Genomic DNA, 17,695 nt, shown 5'->3' with positions numbered 1-17,695 from the left:
TTACAAGTGCGAACATTACGAAATCATTAGTTTCATTAGAAATACTGGTGCCCTTCATAAATATTAGTTAAAGACAACCTTGAAAAAATTAGTTTGGATTCCGGGGAAATGTCGTAGGAAGCAGACAATATTGACCAAACATAGCATTTTAGATTTAAGGAACACTTTTGTTAATATAGACTGGACCACGCTCTCTTAAATTATGAAGGTAGCGGGAACAAAGTACAGGAAAAAAAGATTATCTGCGAAACCTAGGCTGATATTATAAAAGTTGAAAGTCATGAAAGACAAGCTGTATGTGAGAAGAGAGTGAGACGAAGTTGTACCCTATTCTTGATGTTTGTGCGCTGAACAAGCTGTGATGGAAACGAAGGAAAAAATTTGGAAAGGAAATTAAAGTTCAGGGTGAAGAAATTGAAACTTTAAGGTTTACCGATGACGGTAATGAACTTGGAAGAGCAGTTGAACAAAATGGATAACGTCTTAAAAAGAAGTTGTAATATGAAAATCAACAAGAATAGAATAGTTTTAATGGAATATAGTAGAATTAATTCATGTGATGATGTGGTAGTTAAATTAGGGAATGAGAGATTAAAATCTGTGCTAGAATTTTATTATTTGTACAGCAAAATAACGTGATGGGCGAAATATGGAGGATATAAGATACAGAATGTCTATAGCAACAAAATAATTTTTATAAAACCCAATTCGTTATCACTGATATTAAGAAGCAGAGAACTGAATGACTATTTTACAATAAAGTTAAAAATAATTTTCAAATGATTCATTTAACAGTTAACTCCACAGAAGATAAATATTTTAATCATTCCACTTTGATTTAGGTAGAGAATCCAACATAATTATGAACAAACCAAAATGCATAATCCTGGTACAGCCAGTTCCTTTTAAAAATGTGAACTGTAACACTAAAACGAGTTTAAAATAATAATGCGCTTAGCAAGTTTTAAAATATAAAATAATTTAACGTTTCTGCTTTAATGACAAAGAGTATTTTTTCGCGGCAAAAAACAACATTATGAACAAGCCTCAGCGAGGCAACAATCTAATTGCAGATATTATAGCAAGAACATGACAACAATCAAGAGAATGGTAAAGGCAGAAGCCGCTGCTTGGGGCTACACTAACACTGATGACTGTGGTGAACAAAACGAAAATGACCCATTCAGTTAGATTATTTCGAATAACAATGATCGGAAACATTCTGTGGTTGCTTCTTCTGACAGCTGTCCATTGCAACTCCGGCCAGATACTTTCCACAGGCGACGTGTATTCGTCCAATTCACCCAAGGCGCGGACAACAGCGCTCTTACCCTGATTTGAGCCAAAAAATTACGACCACCTGCTTAATAGCTTGCTTTTCCTTCTTTGGAACGAAATACATAAGCGATTCTTCGACGGCGGCCGCTGTGGCCTAGCCGTTCTAGGCGCTTTAGTACGGAACCACGCTGCTGCTACGGTCGCAGGTTCGAATCCTGCCTTGGGCATGGATGTGTGTGATGTCCTTAGGTTAGTTAGGTTTAAGTAGTTCTAAGTCTAGGGGACTGATGGACTCAGATGTTAAATCCCATAGTGTTTAGAGCCATTTGAACATTTTTTTTAATTCTGCGATAGCTCGTTGGTACGTTTGCGGAGGTATGTGGGATTAGATGGCTACGCATAGGCCACGTAGTTCGCTTAATTACAAGATGTTGATTTGCGTGCGCGGTGGTGGCGCGCGATAGCGATCCAGATGGGTTCCATAGTATTTACCTCTGGTGAATTTGGTCGCCGAGACATCAACGTCAGTTCACTATAATGCTCCTCAAACCACTGTAGCACTGATTTGGTTCCGAAACACAGACAACTACACTGCTGAAAATTGACATTGGCGTCGGGGAAGACATCAAGCATGAAGGAATGCAGATGGTTCGCAGCTGTCAGCGTGTCTTCGACTACTGCCACAGGTCACATACAAACGCAGGAGAATGTTCCCCATAGCATATTACTGCTGCCACTAGCCTGCGTTCGCGGCGAGCGGCACTTTTCGACCCGCCGCCGACCTCGGTGACGGGTTTGTGGAGACGACCATCGACCAAGTGTACCGTAATTGTGATTCAGCGGAAAATCCGACACTTTCCCATTGATCGACGGCCGAATCCCGATGCTCTCGTGTCTAGCGCAATCGTAATTGATGATATCATTGGTTTAGTATGTGAACACGTGTGGGTGGTCCACTGTGGAGCTCCACATTCAACAACGTACAATTCATAGTGTGCTCCGAAACACTTGTGCATGCACCAGCATTGTGAGCTTTTGGCAGAGATGGTAATCTATCCTACTTTACAAAGCAGACAAGCCTCCGAACCCCACGTTCAATGCAGAATCGTGGACGTTCTACCATTTAGCGCCTAATGGTAATTTCACTCTTCTTCTGCCTCTCTCCATGAACATTCGACCAGCTTCGCGTTTTGGAGATGCTCGTTCACAAGCACAGCTTAATAATAATCTGCAATTCGTCAAAGCAGCTTATCTCAATGGATTTCCTCATTTGAAGCCCATATTTTCGCTAGGGTGATTCCCTGTCCGTGTCTTCTTCCCGTACACACTTTTGTTACCTTGTCACGTGCCCGCAACGCCACCTGGCTGGATCCAGCGTCGCGGTGGGCAGTGGTCACAACGTTTGGCTTATCAGTATATATCGTTCGGCAACACCGCCAGGAAATTCAGATTAACTTCACCAGCGCAGCGCGTAGAGACAGACAAAACTTGAACATAAATTTAAATCTTAGGGAGTATTGTCAACGATAGTCATTTGAGGCTAAAAGAGAAAAGTATTTTTTGAAACGTAGTGCTGGAGGAGAAAATTAGACGGGTTGACCGGAAAACTAATGAGGAGGTACTGAATCGAACTGAGGAGAAACGAAATTTATGCTGCACAACGTGGCTAAAAGACGTCATCTGTTGATAGGACACATACTGAGGCATCATGGGAATCGTCAGTTTGACAACTGAGTGGAGTGTGGGGGTACAAATTGTAGATGGAGGTTAAGTAAGCAGATCCAAATGGATGAAAGTTGCAGCAGGCATGAAGAGAGGAAAAGGCTTGCACAGGACACGATATCATGGAGAGCTACATCAAATAATCCGTTAGAGTGAAGACCACAACCTCAACATTCCAGCGGTGTCCTCTGATGACCATGCGATGTGTAACTGTACACTGCATTTGACTTTCGTTATATACATGTGAGAATGACGTGTCGATATTCATTTGTACATCTGAACATGAGCCAACACTCCAAAGCAGACGCTAGTGCTTACCGAAGTCTAACCTAATGAGGACTAACTTAAGAAGATAGTGAGAGTGTTGTCTTTATTTGAAAGCTAGAAAAGAAAAATCTGGAACCATAACAGATTTTATGGTGCATAAGAAAATAAGAAAAAAACATTGTGCACTAGTTTTTGCGTGTGGGGTGGGTGAGGGGGTGATAGGGTATGACCTCTCGTGTACCGTTCTTTCCATTTCAGTGAAACACCTACGTCCAGTGACCTCAGTTGTTTTTTTGGATATACCTGATCCGAGTAAAAGTATCCAGACATTAATGAACATTTTGGTTAAAAACAGTCTTGGTTGCAATTTTAGTTTTTTATTTTTCAACGACGCCTTTCGCCTTATTTAGGTGGGGCCTCAGATAGTAAGCATAATGCTCTGTTACTCGCTCCTGTGAACGGGAACGCGTTATGCAGATCTTGGTGCCTCTCGCGTCCATCTAGAAAAGATAACCTGAATATGCCTAATTAAGGCGAAACGCGTCGTTGAAAAATAAAACACCAAAATTGCAACCAAGACTGTTTTTAACCAATACTGTTAATCACTGGTTTGCTGTATGCCACATATGGACTGGAAGAATTTCTATTAGTGAACACTAATATGGGTGTGTCAACTCTTCGCCTTCATCAAGACTTGAAATCTGTTATGGACCCTTTCAGTGAGTGATCAGAACATCTGTAAAGGAATAGCAGCCCATTCTTTCTCAAGAGCCGAAACTAAAGCTGATAGAGATCTGAATGATGGGGTGTGGAGCGAAGTCGAACGCATCCCAAATGCGTTTTAATAGGTTATGGCTGGGACTGTGTGCGGGTCAGTCCAATTCAGGAATGTTGTTGTCCAAATATCATTGTCTCACAGATACTACTTTATGACAGAGTGCATTTTCATGCTGATAGAAACAATCATCCTTTTCTAAATGTTCCTCTACCGCACGCAGTACACGATGCTGCAAAATGTGTTCCTCTTTTAGAATACTGTTGCGCAGTGTGGGATCTTTACCAGATAAGATTGACGGAGTACATCGAAAAAGTTGAAGGAATGGCAGCACGTTTTGTACTATTGCGAAATAGGGGAGAGAGAGTCACTGAATGACACAGGATTTGGGCTGGACATCATTAAAACAAAGGCGTTTTTCGTTGCCGCGGAATCTTCTCACGAATTTCCAACTTTCTCCTCCGAATGCGAAAATATTTTGTTGACACCGGCATACATAGGGAGAAACGATCACCACTATAAAATAAGGGAAATCAGAGATCTTACGGAAAGATTTAGATGTTCGTTCTCTCCGCGCGCTGTGCAAGGTTGGAATAATCGAGAATTGTGAAGGTGGTTCGTTGAACCCTCTGCCAGGCAACTGAATGTGATTTGAAGATTATTCATGTAGATGTAGATGTCGAGGTTACAGTTGTCTCGGCAAAGAAAGAACAGTAATTCTTATTACAGATTATAACGCAAGAAACATTTACCTTAGGCGAGTCCCGTAAATGACGTGGTTTCTGCTTGTTCCAAATCCGAATATTACGGCGATTCTTTTGCTGCAGGTATGGAAGGTGGCTTCGTCGCAGAACATAATTTTACTAAGGAAATATCTTCAATCTGTGATAAATATTTCTACACAAAAATCAGCTCCTTTTTCTTTCTCTCGCTGTCTTAAAGCTTGCTACGGTTTCGGTTTGCATGGTTTGAATGGCGGGCGTTTCCGTAATACATTCCACACTGTAACACTAGGCATATTGAATTCTGAACTAACACGTCTTCTTGGTTTACCTGAACTACAAACGTAAGTTGTTTAATCGCTGCGTTAGCGACTGCTGACCTCTCCAACCCGGCTTCCTATATGATACACAGCCAGTTTCTGTGAACAGTTGTGCCAATTAACAACATCTACATCTACATCTACATCTACATGACTACTCTGCAATTCACATTTAAGTGCTTGGCAGAGGGTTCATCGAACCACAATCATACTATCTCTCTACTATTCCACTCCCGAACAGCGAGCGGGAAAAACGAACACCTAAACCTTTCTGTTCGAGCTCTGATTTCTCTTATTTTATTTTCATGATCATTCCTACCTATGTAGGTTGGGCTCAACAAAATATTTTCGCATTCGGAAGAGAAAGTTGGTGACGGAAATTTCGTAAAAAGGTCTCGCAGCGACGAAAAACGTCTATGCTGTAATGACTTCCATCCCAACTCGTGTATCATATCTGCCACACTCTCTCCCCTATAACGCGATAATACAAAACGAGCTGCCCTTCTTTGCACCCTCTCGATGTCCTCCGTCAATCCCACCTGGTAAGGATCCCACACCGCGCAGCAATATTCTAACAGAGGACGAACGAGTGTAGTGTAAGCTGTCTCTTTAGTGGACTTGTTGCATCTTCTAAGTGTCCTGCCAATGAAACGCAACCTTTGGCTCGCCTTCCCGACAATATTATCTATGTGGTCCTTCCAACTGAAGTTGTTTGTAATTTTAACACCCAGGTACTTAGTTGAATTGACAGCCTTGAGAATTGTACTATTTATCGAGTAATCGAATTCCGACGGATTTCTTTTGGAACTCATGTGGATCATCTCACACTTTTCGTTATTTAGCGTCAACTGCCACCTGACACACCATACAGCAATCTTTTCTAAATCGCTTTGCAGCTGATACTGGTCTTCGGATGACCTTACTAGACGGTAAATTACAGCATCATCTGTGAACAACCTAAGAGAACTGCTCAGATTGTCACCCAGGTCATTTATATAGATCAGGAACAGTAGAGGTCCCAGGACGCTTCCCTGGGGAACACCTGATATCACTTCAGTTTTACTCGATGATTTGCCGTCTATTACTATGAACTGCGACCTTCCTGACAGGAAATCACGAATCCAGTCGCACAACTGAGACGATACCCCATAGCTCCGCAGCTTGATTAGAAGTCGCTTGTGAGGAACGGTGTCAAAAGCTTTCCGGAAATCTAGAAATACGGAATCAACTTGAGATCCCCTGTCGATAGCGGCCATTACTTCGTGCGAATAAAGAGCTAGCTGCGTTGCACAAGAGCGATGTTTTCTGAAGCCATGCTGATTACGTGTCAATAGATCGTTCCCTTCGAGGTGATTCATAATGTTTGAATACAGTATATGCTCCAAAACCCTACCGCAAACCGACGTCAATGATATAAGTCTGTAGTTAAATGGATTACTCCTACTACCCTTCTTGAACACTGGTGCGACCTGCGCAATTTTCCAATCTGTAGGTACAGATCTATCGGTGAGCGAGCGGTTGTATATGAGTGCTAAGTAGGGAGCTATAGTATCAGCGTAATCTGAAAGGAACCTAATCGGTATACAATCTGGACCTGAAGACTTGCCCGTATCAAGCGATTTGAGTTGCTTCGCAACCCCTAAGGTATCTACTTCTAAGAAACTCATGCTAGCAGATGTTCGTGTTTCAAATTCTGGAATATTCCATTCGTCTTCCCTGGTGAAGGAATTTCGGAAAACTGCGTTCAATAACTCCGCTTTAGCGGCGCAGTCGTCGATAACAGTACCATCGGCACTGCGCAGCGAAGGTATTGACTGCGTCTTGCCGCTTGTGTACTTTACATACGACCAGAATTTCTTCGGATTTTCTACCAAATTTCGAGACAATGTTTCGTTGTGGAACCTATTAAAGGCATCTCGCATCGAAGTACGTGCCAAATTTCGCGCGTCTGTAAATTTTAGCCCATCTTCAGGATTTCGCGTTCTTCTGAACTTCGCATGCTTTTTCCGTTGCCTCTGCAACAGCGTTCGGACCTTTTTTGTGTACCACGGGGGATCCGTTCCATCTCTTACCAATTTATGAGGTATGAATATCTCAATTGCTGTTGCTACTATATCTTTGAATTTGAGCCACATCTCCTCTACATTCACATAGTCAGTTCGGAAGGAATGGAAATTGTCTTTTAGGAAGGCTTCTAGTGGCACTTTATCCGCTTTTTTAAATAAAATTATTTTGCGTTTGTTTCTGATGGATTTGGAAGAAATGGTATTGAGCCTAGCTACAATGACCTTGTGATCACTAATCCCTGTATCAGTCATGATGCTCTCTATCAGCTCTGGATTGTTTGTGGCCAAGAGGTCAAGTGTGTTTTCGCAACCATTTACAATTCGCGTGGGTTCGTGGACTAACTGCTCTAAATAATTTTCGGAGAATGCATTTAGGACAATCTCGGAAGACGTTTTGTGCCTACCACCGGTTTTGAACAAGTATTTTTGCCAACATACCGAGGGTAGGTTGAAGTCCCCACCAACTATAACCGTATGAGTGGGGTATTTATTTGTTACGAGACTCAAACTTTCTCTGAACTGTTCCGCAACTGTATCATCGGAGTCTGGGGGTCGGTAGAAGGAGCCAATTATTAACTTAATTCGGCTGTTAAGTATAACCTCCACCCACACCAATTCGCACAGAGTATCTACTTCGACTTCACTACAAGATAAACCACTACTGACAGACACCAACACTCCACCACCAATTCTGCCTAATCTATCTTTCCTGAACACCGTCTGAGACTTCGTAAAAATTTCTGCAGAACTTATTTCAGGCTTTAGCCAGCTTTCTGTACCTATAACGATATCAGCTTCTGTGCTTTCTATTAGCGCTTGAAGCTCAGGGACTTTTCCAGCGCAACTACAACAGTTTACAACTATAATTCCGACTGTTCCTTGATCCAAGCACGTCCTGTAATTGCCAAGCACCCTTTGACATTGCAGCCCATCCCGCACTTTCCCGAGGCCTTCTAACCTAAAAAACCGCCCAGTCCACGCCACACAGCCTCCGCTACCCGTGTAGCCGCCAGCTGAGTGTAGTGAACTCCTGACCTATTCAGCGGAACCCGAAACCCCACCACCCTATGGCGCAAGTCAAGGAATCTGCAGCCAATAGGGTCGCAAAACCGTCTGAGCCTCTGATTCAGACCCTCCACCCGGCTCTGCACCAAAGGTCCGCAGTCGGTTCTGTCAACGATGCTGCAGATGGTGAGCTCTGCCTTCATCTCGTAAGCAAGACCGGCAGCCTTCACCAAATCAGATAGCCGCTGGAATCCAGAGAGAATTTCCTCAGATCCAAAGCGACACACGTCATTAGTGCCGACATGTGCCACCACCTGCAGCTGGCTGCACCCTGTGCTCTTCATGGCATCCGGAAGGACCCTTTCCACATCAGGAATGACTCCTCCCGGAATACACACGGAGTGCACACTGGATTTCTTCCCCTCCTTAGCCGCCATATCCCTAAGGGGCCCCATTACGCGCCTAACATTGGAGCTCCCAACTACCAGTAAGCCCAACCTCTGCGATTGCCCGGACCTTGAAGGCTGAGAATGATCCTCTGAAACAGGGCAGGCAGCTGCATCTGGCTCAGCCAGAGACAGTGCCTGAAACCGGTTTGTCAGACGCACCGGGGAGGCTTTCTGATCAGCTTCCGGGGACGCCTTTCGCAGCCTGCCACGCCTTGGAACGACCTCCCAATCAACCACAGGCGAGGGCTCAGCCCCACTGCGGGCAGCAACCGGGGCAACCACAGCGGCAGACCGATCTGGGGACAGACGGGATGAGGTTGACATCCCCGTGATACCCGAGTCCGGCTCCCCACAGTGGTGCCCATTGGCAACAGCCTCAAGCTGCGCGACCGAAGTCAGCGCCGATTGCAGCTGTGAGCGAAGGGATGCCAAGTCAGCCCTCATCCGAACACAGCAATCGCAGTCCCTGTCCATTCTAATCGATGTTTGACAACAGTTACTGAAACACGAGTCGGTGCCTAGATAACGCAAGCGGAACACGCAAAGAATGTATCAACTAACCTGTACAAATGCCTAACGACTGCGCTACAATCTGCTGAATTTACGATTACAGTAACTAAAACTCGACATTGCACCTCCTATACGAAACTCACACGCAGTTTCTCTCTGAGGCGGTGGCTTGCGATAAGTCCCGAATTGTCTCTGAACTGCAGTAGCGGAAATGAATTCATGAAGCCATAGACAACATTACGCTTGCTCTGCACTGTCATGCGACTGCATGGTCACTGTTACAGTAACTCATCGCCGACGAAAATTACTGGAAACATCGGGAACAGCGTTAGGAGAAAGTAAAGCTTGAAGATGCTTGAAGTATTGAGTACTGTACGAGACATTTCTATAAGTTATTTACTCTTTTCATAACGTTTACTTATGTATAATTAATTTATAAACACCTACATATTCTTCCAGCCACCTTCAGAAATTCAAAGAAAATGTGCCAGCCAACAATGTAAAACAGTAAGCCAAAATCTACATATTCAGTAATCTTTTTCTCTGATTTTGAGGGAAAGCTGTCAACTCCAAGTGAAGACAAAAGAGTATTTTACAGGAATTTATTCAGATTAGGAATTTGTTTTCCTGAAAACTTTTTCGTTTTGTACGCTCTATTTCTCAGTTAATGTTTGTCCAGTTTTCGTGAAACTATAGCGTATAGAATAAAAATGTACGAATACATTACTTAACGAGAGAAAATTGAGACTCACTGCAGATAACACAGTGAGAAGAAATCTTAAGATGTGTATAGAAAAATGATTTTTTTCTGCATTACACATAACTTTCATTTCAAGTTGGAGAAGAGTGAAGAAATACTGAACGAAAAAAATGACATTCTTGCAACCCCAATAATTTTCCAGAAACACAAACAAAAAATCAATTTGGTACACTGTCATGTCTCTCATCACCCATATATGTGTAACCCTTTTTGTAAATGTATGCCCTACATGAGACTATAAACCACTGATGAAGAAAACAATGTTTCTACCCATCATGTAATAAACAATTAACGTTTACTTTTCATGTATAACAATTTAGGAATCCTTTTATCATAACGTTACTCGTCACTTGTGCCGGAAATTCTCTTCAGTGCCGGCTTGTGTGGCCGTGCGGTTCTAAACGCTTCAGTCTGGAACCGCGTGACCGCTACGATCGCAGTTACGAATGCTGCCTCACGCATGGATGTGTGTGATGTCCTTAGGTTAAGTAGTTCCAAGTTCTAGGGGACTGATGACCACAGATGTTAAGTCCCATAGTGCTCAGAGCCATTTGAGCCTTTTTTTTTTCTCTTCGGCAGCTGGATCTACAGTATTCTCTCTAGCCTTCGGCCTGTGTATTATTACACTTTCAGTTATAGGTTACTGCTACGATTGTACTTCGTACGTAAGTAAATCAGATATGTGTTACAAACACTACGTGAACAAGCAGTTTGTTAATTTCCAAACTCTCCTAATTGCCATCTCATCCTTGGCTAGGCTAACGTGACGCGTGTTGTGTTATACTGCTGTGCTTTGTCATTCTTGGAACTGTCCATTTTTGCTGCAGAGAAATTTATGTATTCCACATTCATGTAATTGGAATTTTACCACTCTGATGTTGTACCAGATGTTACATACAGTGTATTTTAGAATGTAAGAGTTAACTGTCACTAATACGTACGCCAGCAAAATATATATTACGCATAGGCATACATTATCAGTAGATTTGTACAGAATTTTTGAATGTATCGTTGGCAGAAGTAAAAACAGCTTATTACAACTTCAGTCTGTATGTTGATGTTCCTAGTAGATTAGTGGTTATTCGTACATAATGCTATGTGATCCTGCACGGGCATGGAATTTTCGTCACCAGGTTATAATGTACTTGGATCTTTTACATGTGTTAATGCTCTTTCTTTTGCATTCGATACACAGTACATTGTTATTCAAGTGTGGCTTCAAATGCGTTTGACAGTTTGATCTGTATGGCACATCTCGTGCGACAATGTGCGTATTATTAATACACACACACACACACACACACACACACACACACACACACACAAATTGCATCACCTCGGTTACGAGAGTTCCGGAATCTGAACGGAAAATTGGAATAGAGGTCAACATAAAAATCATTTCCGCCCTGTTTATTGCGCATGAAAACCACACATTGCATGCTGTACCACCATACAGCGAGACCTTAAGAGGTGGTTGTAGTGACTGCTGTACACACCAGTACCTCTAATACCCAGCAGCACATCTTCCTGCATTGATGCATTCCTGTATTCGTCGCGGCATACTATCCAAAAACTCATCAGGGCACTGTTGGTCCAGATTGTTCCTCTCCTCAACGGCGATTTGGCGTATATCCCTCAGATTTTTTTGGTGGATCACGTCGTCCGTAAACAGCCCTTTTCAGTCTATTTTTGGAAACTTGTGGTGAGGTCTTATGGGACCAAACTGCTGAGGTCATCGGTCCCTAAGCTTACACACTACTTGGTCTAACTTGAAGTAACATATGCTAAGGACGACACACACACCATACCCGAGGGAGGACTCGAAACTCCGACGGGGGAAGCCGAGCGGACCTTGAGTAGACGCCACAGTTCGTCTGTAGAACATGCTGGCCACTCTAGTCGAGCGATGTCGTTGTACTGAAGGAAATCATTCACAAACTGTGCACAATGAGGTCGTGAATTCTCTTCCACGAAGATGAATGCCTCGCCAATATGCTGTCGATATAGTTGCACTATCAGTTGGAGGATGGTATTCACGTATAGTACAGCTGTTACGGAGCCTTCCATGACCACCAGCGGCGTACGTCGGCCCCACATTATGCCACCCCAAAACAGCAGGGAACCTCCACCTTGCTGCACTCTCTGGACAGTGTGACCGGATTGCCTCCAAAAACGTCGCCGATGATTGTCTGGTTGAAGGCATACGCGACACTCATCGGTGAAGAGAACGTGACGCCAATACTGAGTGGTCTATTCGGCATGTTCTTGGGCCCATCTGTACTGCTCTGGATGGTGTCGTGGTTGCAAAGATGGACCTGGGCATGGACGTCGGGAGTAAAGTTGCGTATCATTCTGTCTATTGCGCAAAGTTTGAGTCGTAATACGATGTTCTGTGGCTGCACGAAAAGCATTGTTCAAAATGGTGGCGTTGCTGTCAGGGTTCTTCCGAGCCATAATCCGTAGGTAGCGGTCATCCACTGCAGAAGTAGCCCTTGGCCGGCCTGAGCGAACATGTCATCGACAGTTCCTGGCTCTTGTATCTCCACTATGTCCGACAACATCGCTTTGGTTCACTCCGAGACGCCTGTACACTTCCCTTGTTGAGAGCCCTTCGTGACACAAAGTAACAATGCGGACTCAATCGAACAGCGATACTGACTCTCTAGGCATGGTTGAACTACAGACAACACGAGCCGTGTACCTTCTTCCTGGTGGAATAACTGGAACTGATCGGCTGTTGGACCCCCTCCGTCTAAGAGGCGCTCTCCATGCATGGTTGTTTATATCTTTTGGCCGGTTTAGTGACGTCTCTGAACAGTCATAGGGACTGTGTCTGTGATACAATATCCACAGTCAGGAGTTCTGGGAACTGGAGTGATGCAAAATCTTTTCTTGGTGTGTGTATTTACATCAGTAACGGACGGTAACTTAAGCCAGATTTACGACTGTGTTATTATTAAGTTCTCGAGTTCTCTACAGAATATACACGTTACGTATTGCTCTTCTAAGTTGCTATGTTCTTTTTATAAGTGATTGGTAATGACGTTTTAGTCGAAATTGGCCAGTAGCACAGCAAAACATGATAAAAGTATATAATCTACAATGGACAATGTTTCCATTTACGCTTGATGAATGTGTTGTCCTATACTCAAAATCAAACGCTGGTTCATTTCCCAAGTGAGATTCTTCACCTGGGAGTGGAAAATGTCCGAAAGCGTGAAGTGACACAGAAGTTAGTCGGTACGTAACTCCATGCAATGCTGCGAACGTGTTCTCGGCACAGCGTATCGAATTGTAAGTCAGGTTTAGTGGAGGAAAAGTCGCGAGGAAAGGTGTTAGATAAAGTTCCACACAAGCACCTGTTTCGTAGTCGCTTGGCTTGCAACTTTTTCTGCCGACACAACATACCAAACTCAGAAAAACTGTGCTCAAGGTCCGTGACTATTGTCGCGTTCCAGCAACAACTATGCTCCCATCGTGACGAGAAGCATTCCACACGAGTACGGCGTAAACGAAATCCACGACTTTGTGGGCTATTGAACTGCAAGAACAGCACTTTGTCTACTGAATGGTGTTTTCTCATCTAAATCTGAATGACGGTCCCTCTCTTTTTTAAGCAGGAGGTCAGCGGTCAGCTAGCTTTTAAATACCTACTGTCAAGACTTAATGGTTAAGAGGGTTTGGAAAGAGTCACTTTCAAATTCTTGTTCACTAATTCGGATTAGGATTTCTTCGTCTTCTTTTTCTTCTTTCCTCAGGTATTAGACTTTCAACAGTCCCTCTGCTATAGGCATCCATAATATGGTTGAGTTCTGCTGCAGTTCTCTCCACGTCTTTCTTGGTCTACTCAATGATCTTTTACGTTATAGTCGATGTTTAATCGCGTTTCGCTGAACTGCTTGAGATGAATGCTGGAGTAATACCTTTAAGACTATGGAAAATTTCTTTTCTCTTCCTTGCCTAATTCTGTCAGTAAGGACCTTAGTACTGTCTGTGGACCAGATTCAGTCTGAGGAGGCGGAGAAGGAGATTACTGTTTAAGGTTCCCTCGACAACGAAGTCATTAGAGAAGGAGCACAAGCTCGGATTAGGGAATGTTAGAGAGGGCCGTACACTTTTGAGGAAACCATTATAGCATTTGCCTTAAGTGATTCAGGGAAATCACTGAAAACATAAATCAGGTTGGCCGGGCTCATGTTTGAACTGTTGTCCTCCCTAATGCGAGTCCAGTATGCTAACCACTGCGCTACACCACTTGGTTGGGCTCACTTCGAATCGTTGCATGGTTGAAACCGAGAACAGGGTTAAATCATTTGCTGATTTTATATGTATGTGTTCAGGCATCGCATATCGCTTCGAAACGTCTACGCGTGATGCTTTCACAGATCTTCCTCCGCGAAACTTCCCTGTAGGCCCCACAATTGAGCGTCGGCCAGTGTTAACTTTACGTGACGCTTCATTTTGGCTCACATATTTTCTGTTGGATTCAAGTCCGGGGCTCTAAACTGCCAGTCGAAAAGGTCGACATCAGCTTGTTGCGAACATCTCTGCTCAAGGGTCCGACTCGTGTGAACCTGTGGGCGATCCAGCTGAAAATGGATCACTCCTTATGGAAAGCGCAACGTCTCTCTAGGCGCTTCGATGAATTACCGGTGTCTCTGTCCACATTCATCCCCTGAACGAAATTGTGATGCCACCATCTCACGAATGTTACATCTGTACTGCGGGTCGTAACGTGCTCCCTGTCACCCGTAGGCTATCACGGATTCCCCCATACACTGAGAGAAATATTGAATCATCTGGAAAGATGACGTCGTGCCAGTCATAGGCTACATTCAATTCAGTGCCTTCAGTGATCATCAGAGAGATATGCACTATGGGCACCCTTACGTGTTTGTGAAAGATGAAAGTATGTGTTATAATACTTGTACATAAACATTATTATACGCTATCACAGAAATAAAAAAGAGCTCAATAAGTATAATCGTTACATTAAGAAGGGACCAAATACGCTGCTTTAAGTGTGTTACGTCCGATGCTGCCGCCGTTGTCATTATGTGTAACGTTACAACTGATGTGGGCTGTACAAAACCGAAGGTATCCTAGCACATAGAGACATGCGAACAGTTTTGTTTTGTCGACTGTTCGTATCGTATATAACTCATTTCTTCCTGTAGCTTTCTATTATTTCTCTCAGAAACTGCAAAAACTTGCTGCATTTTTGATCGCGTCTCCATTTATCTTCAGTTTTGTTTCCATTACTAAGCAAAACATCGGAACTTCATCTCTAGTGCCTTCACCTTTCCTAAAGTCCAACTGCTCGTCATCTAACAGATCCCTAATTGTCTTTTCTATTGCTACTTGTGCTATAGTTCTCGCATTTGTCAGCTCTTGCTCTTTTCAGAATTGAATGGATGTGAAGTCAGATGGTATGTCGCCGGTCTTATAGATTCTATACATCAACTTGAACAGTTGCTTTTTGGCCACTTCCGTCAATGATTTTAAAAACTCCGATGGAATAATACTACCTATCCCTTATGCTTTATTTGATGTTACAAAGCTCTTTTGAATTGTAATGCGGCATCCCCTGTCTCTTCCATATCGACTTCAATTTCTTCTTCTATCAGACAATTCCTCCCTATCGTAAAGGTGGAAATGTGCTCTTTCCATCTATTTGCTTTCTCCAACAGTGGGATTCCCATTGCGCTCTTAATATTGTCTCTTTTGTTAACATTTTCTGCAGTCATTTCGCCTTGGCTCCCGTGCACTTGCTACTTATTTTATTCCTAAGTGATTTATATTGCTCTTTTCCCGTCTTTTCCTGAACTTTTTGTACTGCTGTCTTTTGTTGACCAGTCGCAGTATTTATACTGTTACCAAAGGTTTCGTAGTAGTTACCTTTCAAATACTTACCTGTGTTTGCCTTTCCAACATCTGCGACTGCTCTGTTTTAGAGATGTTTACCACTGTTCATCTGAAATCTCTGCTGTGGCCCGACTTATATCAGTATCCACATCTTTAACGAACTGAGAAACCATCTCTTCCTTCCTCATAATTTCAGGATCCCACATCTTCCCACGCTGATTCTCCCTAACGATTCGCTTAAGCTCCAATCTACTTATCATCTCCGTCTCTATCTTCTTTCGGATACGCCTTGCAATCTAATATCTGATCTAGAAATCTCTGTCTGATCAGGATATATTTCAGCTGGAATATTTCCATGCATCAGAGCCTTTTCTACCTATAGCTCCTCCTCTTGTGATCTTGAACAGAGTATTCACTGTTCCTAGCTGTTCCCTCCCATTCTTAGTACCAAGTCCATATTTTTCTGTAAGAATATTTCTTCTTCTTCCAATACAATTGCATCTAGTCCTCCACTATTATCAGATTTTCAACGTACTTTCGTACTGAATTATCCGTTTAATATCCTAACATAATTAATCCACATCTTCATTTTCTTCTTGTGAAATGTTATTGTCGACGTTGGTCTGCTGTTTACTCTAATGAGAACACCCCTATCACTGAACTGCTCAGAGTAATTCACCTCACTTTCCTATCTTTCTTTTCATAACGAATCCTACTTCCATCATATCATTTTCTGCTGCTCTATATATTACAAGAAACATTGTCTTCTTTTAATTGCAGTTCACTGGGCCCACAAAATACGGATTGAGCCTTAGAATTTTCCTTTTGCTATTTTCGAGCTTCCCCACCACGTTCAAACTTCTGATAGCCCACGTTATGAATCGTAGAACGTTACACTTTCGTTTGTTAGTACGTCTTTTTATCATGGCCGTCTTCACAGACCTCCCCCGGAGATCCGGATCGGGGATTAATCCAGAATCTTTTGCCACTGGAAAGATCATGATGGTACTTTTTCAATTACAGGCAAATATCTGTGGATACATCTTCTTCAGTGCTACGGTTTCTATTGCCTTCTGCATCTTCATACCGTTGATTATTGTTGATTATCCGCCATGTAGGTGAAGTTTCTCGCTCCAGGGGTAAGAGAATATCCTAACCCTCTGTCCGCCCTTCCTTCCTCATTGACAAGACATTTGGCAGAAACCGGGTGAGTTCTTTTGCCGAAAGTCTTGTTGTTACTAATGATTTTTAGTCAAAGTTTAAGCAGTGGCAGGGTTTGAGCCCAGGACCCTGGATGGTTTCGTTACTAGTCAAAGCCACTAATCCTTTTTTCTTATACTTCTTCTGAAGTGTAATAATTTGATTGATCTCAGCTCTGCGACTATTTTTACGCGACCTGAAGAACATTTGTCGCTGCGTCGAGCAGAGGTGGAAAGAAGTGGCAAATAGAGTGGGATGCACGTAATCTTAAATGTAACCGAGTAATTCTTAAGAAAAGTAGTAAAAATATTTCGCTTTTTCGTCAAAAGTCACAGTATTCATGCAGAAACCAGGTGACGGCATTACTAAAACTGAACTTCTGAATGTAAGCTTAACTTAGCCCAAGTCGCTGCAAGTTATTCATATTCTTCTGCCAAATTCTAAAGAAGGACGTTTTGAATGCACTGTCTGCTTTTATAGAATTTCTTTAACGTAAAGTAAAGCGTTCTGTTACCAACAGAAAGGAACAGTCACTGGAGTACTGAGTCTCGATTGCAATTATTATAAAGCGTAAGTCATTGTCTACTTGATCAGGGGAAATTAGCATAAAATATTCTGAAACATGCTGGATGACGGTTCCAAAGAAAACCCGCTACAAACGGAATTGTTTTTGTTTATGTTTTAAATTGGCCGCTTTTAGAAGTCTTTGTAGAGTTATTCTGCTGACGAAAGCTCGACTCTCGAAATGCGTAAAGT

Source organism: Schistocerca gregaria, chromosome 8 (assembly GCF_023897955.1).
Source record: "Schistocerca gregaria isolate iqSchGreg1 chromosome 8, iqSchGreg1.2, whole genome shotgun sequence".
NCBI lineage: Eukaryota > Metazoa > Arthropoda > Insecta > Orthoptera > Acrididae > Schistocerca > Schistocerca gregaria.
The sequence above is the reverse complement of the archived record's forward strand: the minus strand, read 5'-3'. Positions refer to the sequence as shown.